Source organism: Callospermophilus lateralis, chromosome 8 (genome assembly GCF_048772815.1).
Source record: "Callospermophilus lateralis isolate mCalLat2 chromosome 8, mCalLat2.hap1, whole genome shotgun sequence".
Lineage (NCBI taxonomy): Eukaryota > Metazoa > Chordata > Mammalia > Rodentia > Sciuridae > Callospermophilus > Callospermophilus lateralis.
The window spans coordinates 114424233-114438433 of NC_135312.1; the positions used below are offsets into that span (position 1 = coordinate 114424233).

Consider the following 14201-nt stretch of genomic DNA (forward strand, 5'->3'; position numbering starts at 1 on the left):
AATTCTTTCCTTGGGAAAAGATGGCTCTAGGTCAAGGACGCTATGTAAGTTTCACCTCTAGTAACAACCTCAAGCAACCTGCAGGCCCTCCCTGGAGCACTGCCCCAGCCAAAAGGTCAGGGCCCCATAGTGAATGAAGGAGATGCTTCTGCCATGGCCTTAAAGGGGACAGTGCAGGCACACAAGACCCTCCTTGGCCTTGCCTGCCCTAGGTAAATCTTAGGGCTTTCAAATTATCAGTAAACACACACTGGCCACCTTCTAAGTGAAAGAAAGGCAACCCAGGAACAGCGAGAGCTGAAAGTATAGTTTGGCCCAGATCCTATGGGAGTTTATAATCTAGCTGAGGAGAAGGACAAATGAAAGACAACGTCTGAATACAACCAATGGCTAAGGCCCTAAACTTTCTGTACCAAGATTTGGATGTTAGGAAATTGCTATAAGAAGAGACAGCTGAGAATGAATGAATGAATGGAGGACACGGGCTCTGAACTAGGTTTTATGAATGCACAGCCCTGAAATAACTGGAAAGAGAAAGGACTAGTCCCAACAGAGAAGAGGAAAAAGAAAGAGGGAGGGTGTGTTCAGGAATGAAGTTCAGACCCACCTAACAGCCAAAGCAGAGGACCTGCTCAGGACACTAGGTCATCGATGAGTTGAGTATTAGGGTTCTAGAGAGAAACAGAAGCAGTAGGAGACGATTCTGTTTTTATGTATATGCATATAAACAGATTTACTATAAGAAATTGGTCATGAGATTCTAAAGTCTGAGAATTCCCAACATCTGAAGTCAGTAAGCTGGAGATGCAGGAGAACCAAAAACATAAGTTCCCATGTGAGTCTGAAGACAGAAGGCCGATTCCCAACTTATACACAGGGAAGGGAGGAGTGGGAGAGACAGAGAGGGAGAGGGAGAAAGAGAATGGGAGCAAAGTCTTGCTTACTCAGCCTTTTTATTCTAGTGAGTTCTTCCACTTATTGAATAAGGCCCACCCACACTGGGGAGGGCAACCTGAATTACTATGCTAATCTCATTCAGAAACTCACATAGACACACCGAGAATGTTTATCTGGGCAACCTATAGCCCAGGCAAGCTGACACATAAAATTAACCAACACACCTGAAATTGAGTCACTCCCTAGTAGGCAAGTAAGGCCATTATTGGTGACATAAGCAAAACTATACTTGATGAAATCAAACTGGGTCTCGGTGTGACTTGATGGTAGAATGCTTAACAGCACAGAGCAACACAAAAAAGCAAAATCCAATGTGGCCTGAAAACAGAGTAGGAGAATAAAAAATTGCAAATAGAAATAAAGAAAAATATTCTAATTAGAATATTTGATAATAGAATATTAGAATATTTGATAATAAGAGAATATTTGGTAATAAGAGTCAGAGCATCCACTAGAAACATTTACAGGATTCTGTTCAATGCAAGGAACTCAGCTGGGTGATTAAGACGTGGAGTTACTTGTCTCCCTGTCACTTAATTTGATGTCAGGATCTAAACATAAACCTACACTAAGGAATTGGAGAAGGAAGCCTACGGTTCTGAAGGTCAGCAATGAGGATGCAGATTTTGGAGTTAAGCACAAGTTAAGAGTTGATTCCTGGCACACCTGTACTGACAGGAGCCTGGAGAACAGCAGGTTGTGTGAATCAGCCTAGGCAGGACTCCGTCACACCTGCTCATTTTGTGATTCACTGTGAAGGAATGACCACTCCTTGGTGATGACCCAACCCTAAAACATGACCAAGAGGTAGGATTACTTTAAGGAAAAAAGGGGGCACCAAAGCAGCCAGTCCCAAAATGCTGCAAGCTGGTTCTCACTATCTCTAGCAATTCCAGGGTGCAGTTTTCAAATAGGACATGCAAAGTCCTAAACAGTCATACGCTGGTGAGTACAAGAAATTCAGAGGCCAAATCTAATCACACTGATAAAAAATTAACATTAACCATTAAGTTTTTAACACAAGCAGCAGGTAAATATCAACGAGTTTGGTACTTCCTGAAGCAAATCAAGGTCAATGAAAAGTCCTGTAATCAGATTTTTCAACAGCATTTAAATTCTACATCTTGCTTAAAATAAGCCAAAGGTACAAACATTTTGGAATATGTACAAATTATATTTAAAATATTCAACTGATCAAAAAAGTGACTTCATGTTAAAGACAATAATCAAGAATAATATATTAGATATGTTGCATTTTCCCACACAAAAGATCTAAATGACCATATGTAAACATGTCTTAAGAAATTCTTGTTTATTTGATTAATTTATTTATTTATATGTGGTGCAGAGGATCGAAACCAGTGCCTCACACATTAAGCAAGTGCTCTACCGCTGAGCTACAATCCCAGCCCAAAATTCTTATTATGTTAAGAAAGTTTTTATACTAAAAATATCAGGGGCTGGGGGTTGTGGCTCAGTGGTAGAACATCAACTGGCATATATAAGGCATTGGGTTTGATCACCACATAAAAATAAATAAAGTAAATGTACTGTGTCCATCTACAACTAAAGAGAAAAACATTTTAAAAAATCAGAAACATTTTTCCTAATAAAATAAATTGGTCAGATGTCATCCTTATTTTGAGGATGTACAAAGTTTTCCATTAAATGACCTGCTAAAGATCCTTTTTTTTTTTTTTTGGCAGTACTAGGGATTGAAACCAAGGGTATTCTATCAGTAAGCTACTTATTATTTTTCATTTTGAAACAAGGTCACTGGGAATTGAACCCATACCACTGAGCTACACCCAGCTCTATCCATCTATAAATAAATTTATTTTTGAGACAAGATCTCACCAAGTTTCTGAGTCTGGCCTCAAATTTTTCATCCTCCTGCCTCAGCCTTCTCTGTCACTAGGATCACAGGCCTGTGCTACCATACCCATCTCAAGATCTTATTTTTAAGACAATGTGTATCTCTACATACTACACATGTTTATAGATACAGGGTGTGGGTAAGTGGATGCGAGTGTGTATACAGATATATATATGTAAAAATATTCTTCCAATTCTGATATGTTACAAAGAAAATGAACCTAAAATGACCAACTCCAAGTCCCATGAACACACATACCAAAAAAATATCAGAAAATATTTATTTTGAGGAATAAAACATACTGCTTTAATAGAATGGTTATGAAAAAAACTTTAGACTAAGTGAAAATATTAATCAACTCTTTGGTCAGTAAAAATTCTGCCACAGGAATTCCTGAAATGTCCCTCCTCAGTGAGTCTGAGTCATGCAATCTAGCCAACATATCTTATTTCACATTTTCTGCATACAAGAGATGAAAATCAGTTTCTAACACTTTCTACAAGCTCCCAAATCCTAAAATTGACCTCTGACCAATATTTCCAACAGAAGTAAACTTTAACAATCCAAGGAAAGGAGTTAAAACACACTCCTGGGGCTGGAGTTGTGTCTCAGTGGTAGAGCATTTGCCTCGCAAGTGTGAGGCACTGGGTTCGATCCTAGCACCACATAAAAACAAAGAAAGGCATTGAGTCCATATACAACTAAAAAAAAAAAAAAAAAAAAAAAAAAAAAAAAAAAAAATTAAAAAAAAAAACCCACACTCCTGCATTCTGCAAAACCTCATGGATTTTCTGAACTCCTTAATGGCATGTCCTAGAATAATGTTCTTAAGAAAATGTGAAAAAAGAAACTATGCTTCATAAAAACTAATTAGCAGATCATCCAACAACTGCAGAGTATTTTTATAGCTGTTATCAATTACTATCCCCTCTTTGGGGAACACATTAAAGCCAAAAAGAATTTGAAATGGGAAGAAATGAGGTGAGCACCACCTGAAAGCTTAGCGCTATCATGACCTCTCCTGGTTGTATGCTGATAATTTCGATCTTCAATCTCGGTCGTTAGGAAAAAGGATGCTAACACAACAAGAAGTGAAGTGGCATGACCTGACGGTGACATGACTGGCAGAAGTGCAAACTAGAGAAGTGTGACATTTTCACATCTGTGACTTTCACCAACCTTCCTACAGAAAACACTCGCACACGTGTACAATGATACTCTTTTCAAGGATGGTTTCTTTCTTTTTTTTTTTTTAAAGATAGAGAGAGGGGAGAGAGAGGGAGGGGGGGGGGGGGGAGAGAGAGAGAGAGAGAGAGAGAGAGAGAGAGAGAGAATTTTTTAATATTTATTTTTTAGTTTTTTTTTTTTTTTTGGCGGACACAACATCTTTGTATGTGGTGCTGAGGATTGAACCCGGGCCGCACGCATACCAGGCGAGCGCCCGAGCCACATCCCCAGCCCAAGGATGGTTTCTTAAGCATTATTCTTGAGAAATGGGAAATAATCCAAATTCCACGAGAAGGAACTATTTAGCCCATAATAAATCTATTTGACACAGAACTCTACAGCCAGTCAAAAAAGAAAACTAGAGATGTTCTGTATGTATGAAGAGAGAAACACTTTCAAAACATATTGTCAAGTTAAAAATAAAAACCAAGAGCTAGGGGCTGGGACTGTAGCTCAGTGGCAGAACACTTGCCCATTATGCGTGAGGCACTGGTTTCGATCCTCGGCACCACATAAAAATAAACAAATAAAATAAAGGCACTCTGTCCATCTACAACTACAAAAAGAAAAAAAAAAAAAAAAGAAGGACTGGAGAGTTGAGGTTATGGCTCAGTGTTAGAATGCTTGCCTAACATGTGAAGTACTGGGTTCCACCCTCAGCACCACATAAAAATGAATAAATAACATACAATTAAAAAAAAATTTTAATTTAAAAAAAAAAAAAAACAGTGAAGTGGGGCTGGGGTTCAGTGGTAGAGCACTCACCTAGCACATGCAAGGCCTTGGGTTCGATCCTCAGCACCACATAAAAATAAATTAATTAAATAAAGGTATTGTGTCCAACTACACCTAAAAAATAAATATTTTAAAAAAAACAGTGAAGGGCTGGATGTAGCTCAGTGTTCGAACCTAGATTTATGAATTCCTACTCCAAAAATAAATTAATATATAAATACCAAGTTGAAAGTTGCATGGTATTATTCTTCTTTGTCATTAACAACCAAAATGATAAATAAACATAGCTTTATATAAAGAAAAATTTTGAGGGGATAAATATATAGCAGTTTCTTCAGAACATAAGATCATAATGCATTTTAACTGTCAACATTATATTTTGGTAATGTTTAGATTTTTAATAATATATATATTTATATGTATAATCAGAAAGAAAAAAGTTTCATAACTGGAAGTGGAGTAGGAGTCTTATTTATAAAGAAAAGGGAAAACAAGGTGTTAACTTTTTAATAATAGTGTTGAAATATTATCTGTCTCTACCTCCTTGGGAGGACAATAGCATACTCACTCTCAAAACTTCAAAATTAAGTGACACACAAATACTGAAAAAGTCCTTTTAGTGTTCTTTCTTTATTTCTCAAGATAAAAGTACATCCCAGATTCCAGTTTATCAAATTCATCTGAGCAGCCAGGCATGGTAGCACACACCTATAATCCCAGAGACTCAGGAGGCTAAGGTAGGAGGATCACAAGTGGGAGACCAGCCTCAGCAAGACCCACTTAGCAAGACCCTGTCTCAAAATTAAAAATATTTTTTTAAAAAAAGAAAGAAAGAGTCTGGGGATATAGCTCACTGGTAAAGCACCCCTGGATTCAATCCCCAGTATGAAAATTTTAAAAAATTAAATTATTTTCAAAAAATTCAACTGAGCAAACACTGTCAACTTCTAATAGCATGTCTCTAATTCTAAGCAAAAGCAATCACAAAATTAACAACAACAAATGGTTCAGGTTCTGAGGATTCTAAAGATATTTGAGGCATTTTCATAATGGAAATAGGAGGAATTAGAGATAAATGTCTTTGGCTCCATAGTCCTATAACCTACCCAAACACTGTAAAAACCAGATAGAAGGAAAAGAAAGAATAGCCTAGAGAGGTAAATGAGGAACCACTGTCCTGGGGAAATTCTCAATCTGCCTGGTGAAGAACGCAAATAATTGCTAGGGAGACTCTAAAATCCTGACCACAGACCCTTACTCTATCCTCTCTAAAGGTTTTCATAAATACCAAAACACACATACAAAAAATAAAATTTTATCTAAATCAGATACATTGCAAAAATAAAGATTCCTGCCTGACTCTGCCTCATCTCTAAATTTCATTCCCCACAAAAAAATAAGTCCTTTGATTCTTCTGTTTATTCTGGTAATTACTACCATGTTTGAAAAATCACACACTTACATTGCTGTTTCCTGGTTTGTTTGTTTAATTTTAGACATTACCAATAGTTCACTATTTAATCTATCAGGACATCTATAAATCCCCTCTCCCTGCAGGATTTCCCTTCCAAATGTGATGGACATTAGTTCAATTTTATTGGATAGTTATACTGTTGAGACTCAGAGAATATAAAGATCATATATGTGCATATATATGTATACACACCCACCCACACACACATACACACATAGGCACATGCACATATTTATATATAGTCCTATTGACCTGTCCCCATATGAGTCCTCATTTTGGTTAATAAGAAATAAGATCCCAGCTGAGTGCAGTGGTGCACATCTGCAATCCCAGATATCTGGGAGGTCAAGGAAAGAGGATCATAAGTTCAAGGCCAGCCTGGGCAATCCAGCAAGACCCTATCTTAAAGTAAAACATTAAAAGGCCTAGGGATATAGCTTAGTGGCAGAGCAACTGAGCTCAATCCCCACACAATAAAAAAAAAAAAAAAGATGATTAAAGAAAGAAAGGTGATCCCATTTTATATTCAAATACTTCACAAAATGAAATGGAAAAAACTGAAAGCATGGCCTATAAATCAGAAATCCTGAATGTTGCTCTGAGTCCACCAAACAAAGCATGCACTTAAAATCCCTTTTTATTGGGTTGGGGTTGTGGCTCAGCAGTAGAACACTCTCCTAACACCTGTGAGGCACTGGGTTTGATCCTCAGCACACATAAACATAAATAAATAAATTAAATTAAGGTATAAAAAAATCCTTTTTTATCTCACAATGTCATCTGTTTTCTTCCTGTGTAGTCTAATAGAGTTCACTATGAAATGATTAAATCACAAGGCATAAATATGATATATGTGAAATAACTTTGTTAATCATAAGACATTATAGAAATTTTCACTTTTGTTACTGTCGAAGAGATCCCTTTAAATAAAGTCCCCGGAGTGTTTAGTCACTCATAAGCATTGTTCCTCTACCTGGGCTAAAACTAAGAATTGGAAGTCACTGGGAAGAAGTGTAAAGTAGATATAAATTGCGTTTCAAGGCCAAGAATAAGGTTCCAGATCCCTATAAGACAAGTGTACATACACATAATAAAGATCAAGTGCTTAAGCAGAAATCAGAGAAAATAAACTTGCTTTATATTTGCAGAGAGAAAAGGGACATTATCAAATTTCCTTCTTAAAAGTGCTACAAGATCATAATTTTATTCCTCGGCAGTAAATTTGGTTTCTTCTAATGTTTACCTTCACATTTCTATACATTTGTTCATCTGTTTCTTGAGTTGTAGTCATTATCTGTTAGCTTCCTATTATAGAAAGAACTTTGCAAAGAAAGTATTTTGAAACTCGGGAGGTAGAATACAGAACTGTCCAGCAATGTGTTACTCTGATTCTGTAAAAACAGAACACCCTTTTCATTCCTTCAAAGTCTTCAAAGGCCTAAACATAGTACCTCTGTGTTCAAAGTAAGAAGAAAGGAGCTGGGCAGTTGGACCTAAATTATTTGGCCCCTCTAAATCATTCCCTGAGTTCATTTGATTATGGCCAGTTTCCCTTGCCCTTTCCATTCACCCGGCACAGTTTAATCCTGTTCCTAAAGCTCTAAGACAAATGACAAATGGGACCCCAAACTTAATTTATTTCAATGCAGGCACAGACACAATTCTTAGAAGCTTTGCAGGAAGAGATTAACCAGAACTAAAAGAAACCAGCCTTTAATTATCTGATAAGTTATTCAAAGCCAACTAATATGCCATAAATTTATGGACTGAATCTCCGGCTCAACTTCTGTCCAAAGAAGACTACTTAAGTTTTCCAAAAGTGGAATTTGGCTGTGGTCCACCATGTTTGGGCAGGTTCAGGGACCATATCCTGTCTAGTGCCAGGAGCACAAGTAAACTTGAGGTCAGGCAGGTGACCCTGACAAGCAGGCATGGTGTACCATAAGGAAAGGAAATCTTTTCTCTCTTAATCAACAGGATAAAGGTGATTAAGTGGGAATTATTTTTCAATGACCTATATAATTTCATCAGGGCTGCTATGACTATTAGCAGGGATCAGCTGACTTCCTAATGAGATGAATTTGATAGCAAGGCCTTCCAGAAAAGCAAAGGGAGTAGTAGGCCCAACCCACCGGGAAGCAACAATTGGTACGCATTGTTTACTCCTCCTCCTCCTCTAGAGAGCTCTCTCTCTTTGGTTTGGGGGTTCTTTCCCTCAGGGGGAGTGTAGTGTTCCCGATCTCTGGATGGCTGGGGATGGGGCACCTGAAGAAAGGTGGAAACTGGCTCTGTTGTGAAGGTATGGGTCCAGAGCCTGGGACAGACCTGGCATAATTCATCAGACCTGCTCACGTGATTTCCAAAATCCCCAGCAAACAAGGCTGCAGCCGCCACCAATACTCCTCTAAGCAGGCTTGAAATAAAACAAAAGCTAACTCTACTCCCTCGCAGAAGGGGGGTTAACAAGTGAGCTTTGTTAAGGCCAAGGAAAACATGTACACACACTATCAATAACAACCACGACCTGAATAGTTTCATGAGAGAATTTATGAAATTGAGCAACAGCCACCCAACAAGTCCTTAAACCAGCGAAGTGCTACAAATCTGAGTGGCACCACTTATCTGTTGTGTATGCAAGAGGTCTGGAGATGAAAACTGAGAGCCAGATCTCTTTGCCAGTCCCTCAAGTAGGATCCAGGCTCACTGGCCCCAGGGACCAAGGAAAGGGGTGGAGAACCTGATGACATCTTTCTCCGTCAAAACAAGCCGGCCCTCTCTTTCCCGGAGTCAGTCACCGAGTAACGTCCTGTGCCACAGCCTGCAGCTCTAGGAACCACCTCCTTCCCGTCCTGTCCCGGCCGGACTCACTATGGGACATTCTCAGCCCCACCTGCTCCTCCTGCCCAGCTCGCGGAGAACCACTCGGGCTGTCCCCTCTCCTTCAAAGCCCTAAATCAAAGAACCCTTCGAGCGCAAAGCTCAGGTCAGCATGCCACGTACCTGCGGCCACCGCGGTTCCTCGTCACCGCGCAGCGTCCCCGTACAGTCACAAAGTTTGCTCCGCGGTCCCGGAGAATCGGGCCCCTGAGCCGCCACCCGCGCTGGGCACTGCGAGGAAGGCAGAGCCGGCTCCCCGCCCGGCCCAGGAATCCGGGCCGGCTGCCCTCGCAGGTCCGGGCCCGGGTCCTACAAGCCTCGGTCCAAACTCAGCAGGAGTCCTCGTGGAGAAAGTAGCCGGCGACACGGGTTCGGAGCGCAACTTTCCGACCGTGCGTCAGCCGGTGGCGGAGCCCCACGGGTCCAGGGCTCGCCCTCGCCCGCCCTCGCCCGCCAGTGCCCTCGGGAGCTGGGCGGGGCGGGGGCGGGGCCCAACCTGCCAGCCCAGGGGAGCGCGCAGGCCCCGCCCCGCCGCCGCCGGCCCCGCCCCGCCGCCCGGACGCGCGGCCGCCAGGTGCGCCAGGACTCGGCGGCGCGCGCTCCGGCCCGCGCGGTTTCCAAGGTGAAGGAGGCGGGGCCTCGGGGAGAAAGTTTCCACCGAAACTTGAACTGGGGCTCCAGGCAGGACGCGTCACCCTTGGGGGCTCGCCTTTCGCCGGAACTTCACCTCTTCACACACGGGACGTTAAAAAGAAAGGAAGGAAGGGGGAAGCTTGGGACTTAGCTACCCGCGGGACTGGGGCGGAGGTAGGGTGGCAGTTTTGTTGTTTTGCTTTTAAGGGATAGTTTTAGCGCTACCGGGCTTGTTTGTGGGTTTGTGTGTCAAAGGTTTACTGACAATGACCCTTCTCAAAAAAAAAAAAAAAAATGTAGGGCTCTTTACAACACAGATGAAACTTCCCTAACTGAGACCTCCTCGGGGCATGGAAGTGCAGGTGGGTGCAGGTGACCCCCTTCCCAGAGCCCGGCCCTCCGGCCCTGGACTGCCTTTGCCGGTGGACTGCGAGCTGTACACACTGTCTCGCTTTCCCTTCTGTCTCCCACGCCCTTTAAGCGCTTGGACCGTGAAGTCAAGCCTCTGCTTTCTGGACTTTAAATCCCAGAGGAGGAAATCGAAACCCTTGGTTAGAAGCTCTCTTGGCATTTTCACGGCCCTGCGGTTGTGTGGCTGAAACTTGAGGTGAGCCTCAATCTGAGCGGGTGGGGCTGCGCTGCAGATTACAGAGGCGGACATGGAGGTTTTCAACCACAGCAGCATCCTACTGACCCTTCGCCAAGTTCTGCTTTGGGGGAAGTATCTTCCTGCCTTCGTTCTCATGAATGGCAATCCGGATATAACCCAAATCGGGTAGATCTAATTTCATGTTCTCTCTTGCACCCACAGAAACTGAAGGGTAAAAACTTCATACTTCTATAGCTGCCTATCACTATCGCTGGGCTTGCGAATGGCAGCAGGAACACAGATTAAACTTGCCGAGAATATCTTTCAGGATTCACCAGCTTTCACCTGTGACAAGTGCCGTCAAGAAGTGGCTCCTAAGTATAAACTCGGGAAGACAAGGGAGTTAGAGATGAGAGAAGAAACCAAGAATTTCTGCACAGGTCACCTGGGCCTGCTCTACCCTAGGAATGTGGGGCAATCACTCATTCAACAAGTATCAATTCAGTGCTTTTTTCCATGCTAGGCACTCTTTTAGACTTGGAGCAAAATAAAGAACAAAAACAAAAGTTTCAACCCTTATGGAACATAGTTTTCTGATACAGACAGGTGATAAATAAGTAAAATATGTGAAGTGGCAGATGATTTTAAATCCTATGGGTATGGAGATATAGCTCAGTGATAGCATGCACCAAGCCCTGGTTGATGCCCATAGACACACACACGCATGCACAATGCCACTGAGAAGAATTCATCAGAGAGGCTACGTAAGAAGTATGAGGGAGCTGGGGTTGTGGTTCAATGGTAAAGCACTTGCCTAGCAAGTGTGAGGCACTGGGTTCAATTCTCAGCACCACATAAAAATAAATAAAGGTACATCAACAACTAAAAAAAATTTTTTAAAAGAAGTATGAGAGGTGCTTTTTTAAAAAGAGTGATCAAGAAAAAGCATTTGAAGGAGGCTAAGTTCTATGCAGACAACTTTCTCAGCAGAAAGCATAATGAATACTGAAGGCAGGAGTATGCCTGAGTTACCAGGAGCACCCAAGAGGACGTGACAGAAGAATGGAGAATGAAATCAGAGAAACAAGACCAGGGGTGATGAAGATCAGGTAAATGAGTTGGGAGCCATTGGAGAACTTTGTATAGAAAAGTAACTTCCCTGGCCAGTTATAATGGGATCATGTTATAGCTTGGGATAAGTCCCCAAAAGGCCCATGAGTTGAACGCTAGGTCCCCAGCACTGGGTACTAGGGCCTACTGGAAGCCTTCCAGTCAGATAGGGACATGCCCTGGAATGGAATAGAGGGATACCGGCCCCTCCTCCCTCTCTCTGTCTCTTCCCCTTCCCCATTTTCCTCTCTTCTGCTCCCTCCCAGCCTTGAGGTGAAAGTTTCCTCCACCAGGGCCTCCACCATGATGTCCTGCCTCACCACACACCATCAAGTCATCCATCCAACCATAGACTGAAACCTCCAAAATGTGAGCTAAAGTAAACCTTTCCTCTTTGTAAGTTAATGATCTGAGTCTTCTGTTAGGGACAGCTAACTGACACAGATCACTCTGACTTCTGGGTTGAGAATAGACAGTAAATGGTAAAAGCTAAGCACAGAGACCAGTTAGAAGGCTGTTAAAATAGTCCAGGACCAAGACACAGTACCTTTGACCAGGGAGATAGTGGTGGAGATGATGATCTGATGGTGTTTCCTCACAGAGTGGATGGTGAGTATGAAGGAAAAAAGATAAGGAGGACTCTGAAGCTTGTGGTTTAAGCAGTACCATTAAAAAAAAAAAACTCACCTTATAAAGTGAAGAAAATAATACCTATTTCAACAAATCAGAATCTCATATATACCCATTATGCCTGGAGATATTGTTTTAAAAGGAAGTGTGTCTTACTAAAAGTAAAGGAGAGGAAAATAAAAACAGGAAGAAAGAACAAGAAATAAAAACATAAAAAATGGAAGTCCAACCGAAAAAAGCAATGGAAGAAATGAAGTCTAACAGAGGCACCTAACTTGGCCTACTTTCTTCTAAGACATGCTTCCTCACTAAGACAAAGTATAGCATCTGAATTCGCAAGTTTAAGAGTTTGAAATATGAAAAGTTTGTTATAAAGCAGAAAAAAAATCCACAAAGTATAAGAGACAATGAGTTTTGCTTGCTACTCCTGGCAAATAGAAAATTCTCAAAAAAAAAAAAAAGCAAATGTCCAATATATTTCAAAAGTCCAACTATTGCCTAGCATGAATGGGTCCAGGATTCAACCCCCAGCACAGAAAGAAGAAGAGTTCAACCATACAAATACTAGAATTTATAAATTTTGGATAATATTATACCATGCCGAAGTAAGTATGAATTACAATAATTTTTAGCAGTCTATACTAAATCTTTAAAATGTACTTTTTGAACCATTACTTTCACTTCTAGGAATTTATTCAAATATTTATTTACAATGTATATGTAAGTTAGTCATTATACTATTATTTAAAATGTAGTGGAAGCCAGGTGCAGTGGCACATGCCTATAATCCCAGCAGCTTGGGAGGCTGAGACAGGAGGATCACAAGTTCAAAGCTATCCTCAGCAAAAGCAAGGCACTAAGCAACTCAGTGAGACTCTGTCGCTAAATAAAATACAAAATAGGCCTGGGGATATGGCTCAGTGGCTGAGTGCCCCTGAGTTCAATCCCTGGTTCCAAAAAATAAAATACAGCGGAAAAGTTGCAAATACCCTAAGTATCAAGCAAAACAATTATGAAAAGCACTTTACGGACAATATATTTTTAAACAGCATGCATCCAGTAAATGGCCATTAATATTAACCTCTGCTTATTATGATAATTAAAGTAAGTACATGGTTGTAAATGTATATATTAGTGCTATCATTTGGATCTGGCTATGGTTTGGATTAGCTCTCACTTTGGCTGCTACTGGGAGGGAATGGTAACATTAAGAGGTGTGGCCCGAGGGAAGATGCCCTCAAAGGGGAATATGGGTCTCTTCCTCTCTCTTTTTCTTCATTCAGGCTGCTGTGAGATAAAACAGTTCCTCAACCTTGCACTACCACTGTGTTGTCCTGTGCTGCCACAGGGCCAGAGCAACAGGGTTAATCAGTCATGAACCAAAAGCTCTAAAACTATGAGCCAAAATAAACCTTTGCTCTTTTTAAGTTTATTTATCCCTGGTATTATATCATAGAAATGGAAAGCTGAGTAACATGATTAGTAACATAATGTTAACTTTTTCCAAATTGTATTTTTCATTATCTAATTTTATTTTTACCCTCTTCAGCAGTGTTGCATATAGTACTTTAAAGCATGAAATTAGATTTCTTTAATGCCGAAGCCAATTAAGGCTCCTCTCTTTCTTACTGCCTTTATTCCCACTTATAAATGTAACTATGTCAAAATTGTATTGTACACTTTTCAAACTGTTAAAAGAATTAAATTTTAAAAAGCTATCTAGGATTATATGAAAAAAAAAGGAGAATAGTATCTCATCAATAACACACAGACACAAACTCTTCTTGCTAGTAGGACTATAGATCTTAACATTCCTGTGAGAAAGTGGACAAAAGGTATCTATCTAAAAAAAAGCAGACACTAAGGTATGGCATAGGGAAGTGAGTGGCCCAAGGTGCAGATGTCAAAGCTGTCCCTCCATTGTGCCAGTACCTTGGAATCTAAACTAAAAAGAACATGAAAACTTTTTCATTCGTAGTCAGATTAAATCTAAATTGAAATTATCTTCTAAAATTGATTCTCTTAAAAAGAGCTCAGAAACGAACAATGTGTAGCCTGTTAGAAAATTAATCATCCTGTCAAGAAATTCTTCT

At 40.8% G+C, this 14201-nt stretch overlaps 1 protein-coding gene across 3 annotated transcripts in view; it reads right to left on the bottom strand.

The window, feature by feature from the left end:
* Positions 1–9608, bottom strand: part of Fhip1a (FHF complex subunit HOOK interacting protein 1A) — a 241577-nt gene extending 231969 nt beyond the window's left edge. For all 3 annotated transcript variants that reach the window (XM_076865272.2, XM_076865274.2, XM_076865273.2), the window contains exon 1: positions 9270–9608. The gene's annotated coding sequence lies outside the window, so the exon portion shown is untranslated. The remainder of the gene's footprint in view (positions 1–9269) is intronic.
* Positions 9609–14201: the final 4593 nt, after the last annotated feature.